Source organism: Cetorhinus maximus, chromosome 4 (genome assembly GCF_964194155.1).
Source record: "Cetorhinus maximus chromosome 4, sCetMax3.hap1.1, whole genome shotgun sequence".
Classification (NCBI taxonomy): Eukaryota; Metazoa; Chordata; class Chondrichthyes; order Lamniformes; family Cetorhinidae; genus Cetorhinus; species Cetorhinus maximus.
The window spans coordinates 85,099,565-85,112,485 of record NC_135882.1 but is presented as its reverse complement, the minus strand read 5'-3'; the positions used below and the strand labels follow the sequence as shown (position 1 = coordinate 85,112,485).

General features: G+C 42.7%; 1 protein-coding gene across 2 annotated transcripts in view; it reads left to right on the top strand.

The window, feature by feature from the left end:
• The window catches only part of LOC144679733 (sodium/potassium-transporting ATPase subunit beta-1-interacting protein 3-like), a 648,792-nt gene that overhangs the window by 184,310 nt on the left and 451,561 nt on the right, over positions 1 to 12,921 (top strand). The gene's annotated exons all lie outside the window — the stretch shown is intronic.

Genomic DNA, 12,921 nt, shown 5'->3' with positions numbered 1-12,921 from the left:
GAATCTAATTGGCTAAAGTCTGGCATCTATGATGGTGGGGACCTGAGGAGAAGGCTGGGATGGATCATCCACTCAGCAGTCCTGGCTGAAGATGGTTACAAATGCTTCAGTCTTGCCTCTTGCACTTATGTGCTGGGCTCCGTTATTGAGGATGGGGATGCTCCTGGAGCCTTCTCCTCCTGTTAGTTGTTTAATATCCACCACCATTCATGGATGGATGTAGCAGGACTGCAGAGCTTTGATATGACCAGTTCTTTGTGGAATTACTTAGCTCTGTTTGTTGCTTCCGCTGTTTAGCATGCCTGTAGTTCTTAGTAGCTGCACCAGTTTGCCAACCTATTCCTAGATATGTCTGGTGCTGTTCCCGGCATGCTCCCCAATACTTCTCATTAAGCCATGATTGGTCCCCTGTCTTGATGGTAATAGTAGAGTGATGGATATGTCAGTCCATGAGGTTACAGAATGTGGTGGAATACAATTCTCCCGCTGTTGATGGTCCACAGTGCCTCATGGATGCCCACTCATAAGCTATTAGATCTGTTTTGAATCTTCCCATTTTAGCATGGTGGCAGTGCCACACAACACAATAGAGGGATTTATTTAGAGACTTCCCATGAGTATCAAATTGATCATTTCTGTTGGACTATAATATGTAATATTAGCACTATTACTTGGGCAATCTAGTTTTGGGGGAATATGGGTCAGTAGTTGTGATATATTACTCTCCAGTTCAAGTTATGATTGCACAAACAGTGTTTAGAGAACAAGAAATACAATGTGTGTTCTATAAATTAGCTACATACGCACATAACAGTGAAGAACCCTTTCCTGGGTGATAAAAACTAAAGATGTCATCTTTTAGAAGCTGTAACAGAAAATGCAAAGTTTTCATGATAATAGCTGACCTTGTTTAAACAGATGCAGTTCTTCGTTTGGGTCATTTAACTTATCCTTTTATTACAAGAGATATAGGGGCAAGAGCATTCCAGAAATACTGGAGAGTAACTTGCTGCCTAATTTTCGGAGTTGCTGTGACCATGTAGTAATCCATGGGGGATAACCGATAGGCTGGTGAATTGACTGGGGTTGTATGATGTACAGAGGACTCTGTTTACCATTTTAGAAAAGTACTGGATGGAATGTGCACAGTATCAGCTGGTGGTTCAACTATAGTAGAGCCCATGGGTAAGTTTCCCTGTACTTTTATGTAGCAGGGAGAAGCAAGAGTGTTTGTTTGTGTTCCTCAAAGCCAGCCTGTAGGCTACTGCCAATCCAGGTCAACAATATCCACACCACTCCAACCCAAGGTCAGTAGAGTAAAATGGGTTAATTCTAACTGCTTAATTTGCTAGTCAGATACTGTGTACATCATCACAGGAAGTGATGTAACATCACAGGATTTGCTCTGTCTCCTGCAGCCTCATGGAAGATGTAGCCAGAACAGTAAGATGTGTTTCAATAAAGCTCGTGTTTTATACAGCTCTGCAGATTCATTATATATTCCGCAAGAATATTATAATTGGAAACCCTTGAGACCTACCTTCTTCTCGTTCAGGGGCTGGCCAGAATGTCTGATATTGCAGTGGCTCGGAACAGGTGTGGTTCCTGCAGGACACTTGTTCTCCACCAATGGCCTGCCAAAAATCGCTAATGAGGCTCAGCCCTTAAAATGGGCTGGGCCTCCCACGGGACTTGAGTCACCAGTGACCATACTACAGCAGCTGGTAACCCAAAGTCTGGTTTAGGACAAAATCTACACCACCTATATTTGGAAGAACAGATTAATAGTCTGAAATGGCACTGTACAACATTAGTAACGAATACCTTACAACATTCATATGGAGCTCATTTGTTCAATATTTTAGTGAAGGTAGCATCATAAATATGTTATCCTGTTTGTTACTTTAAGACAAATCTGCAATCTGATTTTGATCAGATTTGGTTTGTTTTTGATTATCTAAATCAGGAGTTGCCAGCTTTTTGCTTCTGATATCCCCCACCCATGTTATAGAAATTCCATGCACCCCATAACAAAGCACAAGTAATTTCCCTGTATAAAAATTAGTTATACAATTAGACATCTACATTTATTGTTATTTTTGTTTTACTTAATTACAACGTGACTGCTACTCTCCAGTCGTTCCTTTCCTTGTCTCTTTTCTCTATGTATGAGTGACCAGAGACAACTCACATAACTATCCTGCCAATTGGCAACTTTGTCTTAAGCAAGCATTTTTAAAAATGTATATACTGTATAAATACGGTAGTAGACACAATTCTAATTCCCAATGGTACAGCAGATTCAATTACAATATTTATCTCTTGTAAATTCACTTGTGGAATTACAAATTCATAAAATTGTTACAATCCCCAGTGAAACCAATAACTTTTAAAGAAAAAACTGGATGTCTCAGCGACTGATGGAAATAAGCCAAAGGACAAGATTTCACATTTTAAGACTGTTACTGTAACAAACAAAAAACCCCTAAAACCAACATAAATCAAACGCTATTTAATAAGCAGCTAATACATCGAACTATAGGTACTTTCATATTACCTAATTCAATCAAAATATATCTTACAACTCCTTTTGCTGTTCACTGTACTCCTGTTAGATATATAGCATTACAAAACCCAGTACCAAGATACTTCCAGCTTTCCAGCAGGCTCACTTCTTCCCGCCACACCAGGCTGAATCTTCCAGTGTCCTTCAAAAATCATCCAACACTGTGAGAGTAAACTGATGCCCATCAGCAAGGCCCACCTCAGCAACAACGCATTCCTTAAATCTCCAAACGTCCCATCTTTTATTTTGGAATGGAAAACCAGCTCTCACCAGCATCCTGCTTTGCTGTTAACACAAATACAGTTTTTCCCTGCTGTTTAGAGCAGCTACATTGTCACTCTTTCTTGATGTCTCTGGGTCCTAAAAGCAGCTGTCCCTTTGTGTGTCAAGATGTGAAAAATTTCACTTGATTTTCAATTGATTTCTCTTTGGGTTTCTTTTCCATGACAGCCAGATCACATGGGCCTCTCTCAGCGTAGATGTTTAGTATGACCACCATTCCCCTACCCAGAACATTTCTGTTTCATCCTAAGTTAAAGCATAACTGTGTTGTAAAGTCCCACATTCATTACAATATACATCTACAATATCTGCATTAATTAGATAATGGTCTAGTGGTCTTTATCTGATTCAGTTACACAGAAATTGTAACAAGCCTGTCTTGACTAGTGGTTTTCCACTCAAATAACACATGCGTACATTGACTTTAGACATTTAAACAATTTTTAAAAATGTTTAGGCTTTTGTGAAATGACTGTAACCATCCAGCACAGGCCTACCTCTTGCCAGTTGCTGCTTTACAAACAAAGTAAAAATAAAAAAAGGTTACAAACAAGGACAAGATTTGTTAAGTGCAGTTAAATGCACCACCAAGGGGATGGTTTGGGATTAGAAATTAGCTTTTAATATGTAGATATAAAAGTAAATGACCACATTCCAGTCTATATTACTGCAAAGCTGTGCACGCTTTGGGGTTTTTTCCACATATACTAACAATGTCCTGATTTATCCAGTTTTCACTGAGATTCTTCCAGCTTCTGGACTTATTTCTCCAGGAACATCATGATCACATTGCCACAACTATTGGAAGCTGCAGTTTGAGCACTGTGATCATTCTTAGATGCACCATCAAACTATCAAGGCATGACACAAGTGCAAAATTAAAGAAAGTTGAAAGTGTAGAAAAGAGACATAGGAGAGAATGAAATCACATATAGGGGTGGAACTAAGGAGAAATCAGAAGTACGAAGGAACCTGGGCCAGAATTTTAAGGCCCCTCCTGCCCGACGGGATATTTTGGTCTCACCGAATTGAATGGAGATTTAAATAGCTTGCTGCATCAGCCGCAGCGGGGCCATAAAACCCTGGCCCTGGAAATAAAGAGAACTTTGGCAACTGATTTGACACACTTAATCATGTGACTGGGGAAACCACAGATGAAACTTAAAGCTTTGACACCCAATCCCCCACCGACCCGCCACCCCAACCACCACCACTCTCCCTGTATCTCTTTTTCTCTCTGCCACTAATTCTCAGCCCTGTTTGCTGGCTAAGACTGAGTGGAGAGAAATTCATTTGCAAAGTGGCACTCTGCAGACTTACCTCAAATCACTACAGCAGTCAGCACTGTGGGCCGCTACTTGCATGATCCATGCATCTTTCTTCAATTATATCAATGAAGAAAATTGCACAGGTCACGCAAATTGTGTTCCAGGGCACTGCCTGCCTCTGAAGAACCTCTGTAAATCTGCATAGTGTTTCTCCCCCTCAGTGACTTATCCCCTTCCTCCCTCTGGGGTCTCCCTCCACACACTACATCCAAACACCAACCAGCACCACTACCTCACTCACTCACAGGCTGTCTTGCTTTTTCTCTCTCCCTCTCTCTCCACAGTTCAACCATAACCCATGCAAACAGACAAGGACTTTGCTTCTGCTTTGCTCTCATTGGATGGCATTCCTTGACTGAGCAGATATCTCAGCCGGTGTTTGTCCTGACTCTGATTCTGACATTATCATCTATTATCGTGTCATTTTTTTCTTTAAGTTATTTTTGGCTGACAGCTTGAAAGCTTCTTGGGACCGCAGAGGGCTGCAGACACCCAGATGAGAACCTTGATCTGAAGAACGATCTTGCATAGTGTCATATGGACATACCAAAATGCTTCATACCCAATATTTACAGCAAAGAAATAGGCCATTCTACCTAACTGGGCTATGCCAGCATTTATGCTCTATGTGAGTCTCCTCCCACTCTACTTCATTTAACCCTATCAGCATAAACTCATGTTCCTTTCTCCCTCATATACTAATCAAGCATTCCCTTAATACACCTACGCGATTTATCTCAACTACTCCACATAGTTAGGCACTGTACCTTAGAAACGATATATTAACCTTGAAAGCAGGACAGTGAGGATTCACCAAAATGTTATCAGAGCTCCAAGGGTTAGATCATGAGGAGGGATGATATAAACAAGGCTTGTATTACCAGGCATAGAGCAAGTTAAGGGGGATTTGATTGAGGTTTTTTGGACTTTGGAAGGAATTGATTGTGTAGAGATCAACTTTTTCTGTTGTTGGGCGAGTCTAGGGCAGGCCATTAGGGTAGAAATTAGGAAACACTTATTCATGCAAAAGGTGATAGAAAAGCAATAGATGCCAGCTCTATTAATACACTTAAACCTGAAATCAACAGACTTTTGCCTTCCAAGTGTATTATGTGATATGGAGCCAAGGCAGGTGGATGGAGTTGGGACACAGATCAGCCACGATCTCACTGAATGGTGGAACAAGCTTCGGGCTGGATTTTGCCGTCAGCGAGCGGGGGCGGGGCCTGCTCACCGACGTGTAAAATTATGCAGGATGACGTTGGGTGGAACTCCCGATGTCACCGCGCCCCATTTAAATTTTCAGGAAGGCGGGGGCGCAGCAAAATCAGCTGCGTGCCCACCGACCTGTCAATGGCCAATTGAGGCCATTGACAGAGCAGTTAAAATAATTAGTGGACCAGCAGGCCAGGAGCCCCAGCGGGAAGTAGATGCGGGATGAGGTTTCATGCAGGGTTGAGGTTTCATGCAGGGTTTTAAAAATTTTAATAAAGTTTTTTTGGAAATTATGAACATTTCCCAACTCATGTGACATTGTCACGTGAGGGGACATGTAAGGGAATTTTTATTTTTCTATTTTTATCTTTATTACATTTACAGCCGACCTCCCTGAGGCAGCACTTAGCCTCAGGGAGATAAGTGCGCTCTTTCGTGCGCATGCTCTCCCACCCGCAAAGGAAGCGCATAGCGCTTCCGTGCAGATGTCACGCTGGGCAGGCCTTAATTGGCCCGCCCACATAAAATGTCACTGCGCCTCCGATCAGGGGTCGCCAATCGGAAGTGCGCCCACATGTGCCTGCACGCGCCCGTCCATCAACCTCCCCCCCAACGGGGTGAAAATTCAGCCCCTCAAGGGGCTGAATGGCCCACTCCAGTTCTATTTTCATGTGATAGCAAGTTCCAAATCTAACCACTCTCTTGGTAAAGAAATTTCTCCTAATTATCTGAATTATTAGTGATTATCTTTTATTTATGACCCCTAGTGTTGAACTTCGATACAAGTGGAAACATCTATTCTACTTCCACCCTATTACCTCTTCACAATTTTAAGGACATCACTTAGGTCACCCTCAGTCTTCTCTAGAGGAACCCCTACCTGTTCAGTCATTCCTGATAGTTGTGACCGCTCAGTTCTGCTATCTTCTATATATATTTTTTTCCCACTTTCTCCAGTGTCTCTACGTCCTGTTGGTAATATGGAGACCAGAAGTGTGGTAAGTTTGGTTTTGAAATGTAGTTGCTGTTATTTAGTGAATAATTTGTTCACCTTATGGTACCACAAACAAGTTGAGATGAATAACCAGTTAATCTGGCTTTGGTGATTGCTGATTGAGGTGTTCATATTGACCAGCATATACTTGTTGTTTATATTATTAAAGCTGCTGTTAATAAACCACTCTAAGTTCATTTCTTGGCAGAATTCTAAAAATTGGTGGGGAGGTTTAGTGCCATTTCCAGAGACCATATTAGTTATAAGTGGCAAAAAAATGAAAAAGCTCAACCAGGTCAGTGAAGTGAGAAAAGTTGGGATAACTTTTCAGATCTATGACATGTTGAGTGTTTCCAGCATTTTCTGTTGTTGTTACAGTTATGAAGGTTTTCAGTTCAACCTGGGCAGTGCCAGATATTGACAAGGTAATGTTGGTTAAGAGCATGGTCTACCTTATGGGAATGGGTCTTTGTGCCAAGTCTGAGAGAAATATCTGATACAGCCAGAGATACCTTTTTATTGAACACTTTGCATCATTTTTAACAAATGATTATGGGTTGCCTATGTGATAATAGCTAGTATTTTTGAACTCTTGACAGCTGCATCTTCTTTCTCACCTCTCCACTTTTATTTACCTCAATGCAAAGAAGGGATCTCTGTTGCCTGCCTATGCCAGATCTGACAAAGGGTTACATCTGAAAAACGACCCTGTTTTTTTAACCTTCGGGTGTTAACTGAACTGCTATGCGTTTCCAGTATTGTCTGTTTTAATGTCAGTGGGCTGTTGACAAGAGGTTCCCGCCCTGTGAAGAAAACTCATCATGAAGCTGTGGAATGCCATCTGCTTAATAGTTGTTTCTAAGCTCATCTGTCATCTTCCTTGTTTTTCCTTCGACGCGAAGATGATCAGGTTCATCATCTGGGAGTGTCTGGTGAGATTCCAGTGGGAATGTATGTGACCATTGAAGCCAACCTCTGCCCAGGAGGCTCTGTTGCAAATAGCACAGGATACAGCAGACAACGGAGTTTTGAAAGGATTGCTGGCTCGGGATTTCCTCTCCTTGTGTTTTCCCTCTGCCTCTGATATGCACTTGCTTTTGAAGGAGGCTGCAGCAGTTTTTATTTGGTTGTGCCAGGTACAGCGATTCTGGAAATGCTTCTCCAAGGACTTGAAGTTGATGTTAAAACTCCAAAGTGACACCTTCAGAGTGTTCTTTGACACCATGAGAGCACATCCCAGATTCAAGCTCTCCATAGAAGATTCACTTTGGTAAGTGACTGTCAATCATTCTGGCTACATGACCAGCCCAATTCAGTTGTGACTGTCTCAACATGGCATGCCGGCTTAGGTGAGCATTTTAGTGTCCGGTATTTTGTTTTGCCAACTGATCTTCAGAAGCCTCCAAAGGCAGCTCAAGTGAAAGTGGTTGAGTTTCTTGGCACTACGCTGATACACAGTCCAAATCTCACAAGTGTAGAGCAGAATGGGAAGAACTATTGCTTTACAGACTTTCAGTTTGTAGGCAGAATTACTCCTATTCACTCCCAGACTGATGTTTGAAGTCTGCTGAAGGCTACTGTTGCTTTGGCAATTCTTGTGTGTGTCACATCATCAATATAGACAGCTCAAGAGAATGCTGTTGAGATAAGTGAACTTATCCTGTACTGGCAGGTTCTGGTCATGGACTGAAACCTTGGGCTCATGATGGGCCTTTCCTGGAGCAGGCTGGAACATTATTTCAGTTTTCTTCATGCTGATTATAAGGTTGCAGTTGTCATATTGGAGAATAGGTTTATGCTACATTCCATGCCCAGCTCTGAACCGACAGCGAGGGCACAGTCATCGGCAAACAAGAAATCATGAAATATGTCCTTGGTCTTTGCCTGGAGTCAACATACACTGTGTGACAGCCTTGGGACTTTAATAGTACTTTTATATTTAGAAGGTTGGTATTGATTCAGGATTATTAAATAAGCTCTATTACCATTTTATTTGCTTACATGCTGAAGAAGAGAAAAGATGAATATTGAATTATGTATCTCTTACAGGATCTCAACCAAATAAATATCATTCCTTAATAAATTTGCATAAACACTATCATAATTTTTAACATTTTTGGGGCAACCATTCAGGCAGCTCGCCTCAAATTTTACCTTCATTATAAATTTTATGCTGGACAGCTGGATTTCTTGGGCCTCAGAAAACATGGCAGCTAAAGAGAGGCAAGGACTACTGAATCCAGCAGGTAAATGACTTTCCTGCATTGCTTGTGGATCAGGAGGAGTAGGAGTGCTTCTGCTTAATCCACCAAGCTTACCTGTTGTTATATTATTCGTAAAGAGCTAGGAACAAATTGTTAGGTGAATATATATCCAAGGGTGCCACATTTGCTGCCTCACTGTAGTCATGTGCTGAGTAATAATGTATCAGTCTATCAGTCCACTAACCAAATGGAGAGCAGTAAGCTATTAACCCAAAATGCAGGAGCTTCATTGAGTGCAAGTGTGATTATTTATAATTTATGGGAACCAGAAGACATAACATCTGTAAACCATTCCCGCAATCAGCAGACCATGCCTCCCCCGCCCCACTACGATCAGATGCCGCCCTCCCACAGTGAACCATGATCTCTCACCAACCTGGGATTTCTGATCCCTCCCCCCCTACTCTGTGCTTCCCAGCTGTGGACTGAGCTCTCCCCTTGATCATTCCAATCCGCTGGCTCTGCCTATAGCCCCCCCACCTGCCTCACCCCAGCCTTTCAGATCTACTGCCCAGATCCTTCTGATCCCCAGAGCCACGCCTTTCAATCTCTACCCCAGCCCTTCCATCCCTATGCTCAATTTCTATCCTCAACACTCCCAATCTCTACGCCCAACCCTTATGATCTTCCTGCCCCTGGCCTTCCCAATATTCCTCCTTCAACCTTTCCATGCTTGTCACAACCGACCTGGTCTCCGGCCTTTGATCTACAGCCCCTTCCCCCACCCCCCTGCAGCTTCCAATCTGTTCTGTGCCCCACCTGCAGCCTCCTATCTCCACCATGCTGCAAACACCCTCCCTCTCTCTTCTCCACTCCGTGGCTAAGGCCTGATGCCGCAGGTCTATTCACACTGCAGCCGGCCTGCCTCTCAGTCTAGCTGAGAAATTAGGGGCCCAAAAATGTTAAACAGGTCCTGTTGTTAAACTGGGCAGAATTAGCAAAGTGATGGTAGGTATCCTTGACAGTGCTATCAAGCAGCACTTACACAGCAATAACCTGCTCACTGACGCTCAGTTTGGGTTCCACCAGGTCTACTCAGCTCCTGAACTCATTACAGTCTTGGTCCGAACATGGACAAAAGAGCTGAACTCAAGAAGTGAGGTGAGAGTGACTGCCTTGACACAGCCACATTTGACTGAGTGTGGCATCAAGGAGCCTTAGCAAAACTGAAGTCAGTGAGAATCAGGGGGAAATCTCTCCACTGGTTGAAGTCATACCTAGCACAAAAGAAGAACGTTCTGATTGTTGGAGGTCAATTACCTCAACCCCAGGACATCACTGTGGGAGTTCCTCAGGGTAGTGTCCAAGGGCGAACCACCTTCAGCTGTTCATCAATGATCTACCCTTCATTATAATGTAAGAAGTGAGGAAGTTCATGAATGTTTGAACAACGTTCAGCACCATTTGCGACTCCTCATATACTGAAGCAGACTGTGTCCATATGCAGCAAGACTTGGACAAAATTCAGGCTTGGACTGATAAGTGGCAAATAATATTCACACCACACAAGTGTCAGGCAATAAGCGTCTCCAACAAGAGAATGCAACCATATCCCCTTGACATTCAATGGTGTTACCATCAATGAAACTCCTACCATTCTGGGGGTTACCATTGACCAGAAACTGAACTGGACCAGCCATAAAAATACTGTGACTACAAGTGCAGCTCAGAAGCTGGGAATTCTGCGGTGAGTAACTCACCTCCTGACTCCCCAAAGCCTGTCCACCATCCACAAGGCACAAGTCATGAGTGTGATGGAATACTCTCCACTTGCCTGGATGAGTGCAGCTCCAACAACACTCAAGAAGCTTGACACTATTCAGGACAAAGCAACTGGCTTGATTGTCACCCCATCCACTACCTTCAACATTTGCTCCCTGCACCACTGATGCATAGTGGCAGCAGCGTGTAACATGTGCAAGATGCACTGCAGGAATTCACCAAGGCTCCTTCAACAGCACCTTCCAAACCCACGACCTCTACCACCTAGAATGACAAATGCAGCAGATGAATGCCACCACCTGGAAGTTCCTCTCCAAGCCACATACCATCCTGACTTGGTAATATATCGCTGTTCCTTCACTGTCGCTGGGTCAAAATCCTGGAACTCCCTCCCTAACAGCACAGTGGGCGTTCCTACACCACATGGACTGCAGCAGTTCAAGAAGGCAGCTCGCCACCACCTTCTCAAGGGCAACTAGGAATGGGCAATAAATACTGGTCTAGCCAGTGAGGCCCGCATCCATAAATGAATATAAAATGAACTCAACTCCAAATGCAAAACTTCTCTCCAACCCCACTCCCTCCCTGCTACCCTGTAAATAGCAGGGGCAATTTTTCTTCCATACCCTACATTAATATATACCAACGATGTGTAACAAGTTGTAAACCTATTCAAAAATATAACCTATGACATATAGCACACAGAGGAAATCTTCCCCCATATTATTTCTTGGTGACTAAGCTTTGATTACTGCTTGATAAATTTGAACTGACTATATTATAATCATTATTAATTTTCTGTTGACGTCGTCAGATGTCACTTGCAGAATGCCAACCAGAGTTTTCACTGTTCCTGCTATTTACAATAAAAAAGATCCAAAACACAATAAAATCTCATGACGTTCATAGTTTTTATCAGCCAAAAGGACCATTGCTGGTTCTGATCTCACACAGGGCTCTTACCTTCGGTGTGTGGTTAACGATGATGATCTGAACCCTTCGATGCTATTATTGCCTAATAATCACTCTGAGATATTCAGTATTGACTATATATTTGATACTGAAAGCAGTAATTGCTGATATTGTGCATACAGTACAAAATTTATAAATGTCATCATGCTTTAAAGAAAAGTTACCAACTGACAGTCATCAGTGGAATAAACAGTAGCAAAAGCAGCCTACCAAACAGAGCAGCATTTATCACCTATGCCTGTATTCACAAATATAACCAATGACAGGGAGAGAGTTCAAGCCTGTAATGAACCTTAGGGGTCAGTTAACATTTATGAAGTGTTCTGATGGTTTATGATATTTAATTCCATTATAGTTGGTAACTTGCTCTCACATAGCCACTTGCTCCTTTCCTGATATTCTAATCAATGATACTGCTGAGTGAATCAAATCATTTGGGATAATCATGCTATGAGAAAATGGTCTGTATACATTAACATACAAAGTGATTGAGAAGAATTTTGAGAGCATAAAATGAGTTTAAAAATGTTTGTGGAAATTCACAATGTTACTGCTCACAAAGCGGATCAAGAGCTTACCATTCAAATGGATGAGCAATAATCACGCATCATTCACAGTAGGTATCTTCAGAAATGGCACATACTAGCTCTGGATAATTTAAGAAGGCTTTCACAAAGGCTGTTAATCCTTCCACAAACTGTATTGTGGACTCCACCACAGCTGCGATTCTCCTCTTGGGTGGAGTTGTGGCGCAGGTGGACTTCTGCCTCCCTACTGATTCTCTCTCAGTCCTGATCCATTTCCTTTGGTTAGGGTTTAATTGAATATGCACGGTGGGCCCTTGGCTTGATTCCCATTACTATGAGAGAACCTAACATCTCCCAGGAGGAAATGTCAGCATGGACGCAGGATCACAAGTGCTGAGGATTGAAGTGAAAGACAGAAACCGATAGAAATACAGCCTTGTAGGCTTCAGCAGAGTGGGAGGCTAGTACACAAGTCTTGGCAGGTAGTGGTGGCAATTGTGATGGACAAGTGTTTTTTTTTTACCCGTTCATCAGATGTGTGCGTCGCTAACAAGGCAGCAATTGTTTCCAATCTATAATTGCTCTTGATAAGGTTATGGTGAGTTTACTTATTGAACTGCTGCAGTCCACGTGGTACAGGTACACCCATAGATAATTAAGAGATAATTGTTCCAGGGGCCGAGACCATGTCCCCACCATCATTTTCTTGCAGAAGGTGCAGAGGTCACAGCCTGGGCAGTGAGAGAGAAATCCCAGTTGGGTGGTGAGACAGTGGTAGGCCTCACTGCTGGATTTTCTCTAATGCAATCATGGCCAACAGGGTTGTGAATCTTTGCAACTCTCTTCCCCAAGAGAGCGATGGAGGCAGGTTCACTGAATATTTTTAAGGCAGAGGTAGATAGATTCCTGACTAACAAGTGAGTCAAAGGTTATTGGGGACATTCTTCTGCACAGTACCACCAAAATCATACAAACATGAACATTTGAACATACAAGTTAGAAGCAGGAGTAGGGCATTCGGCCCCTCGAGCCTGCTTTGCCATTCAATAAG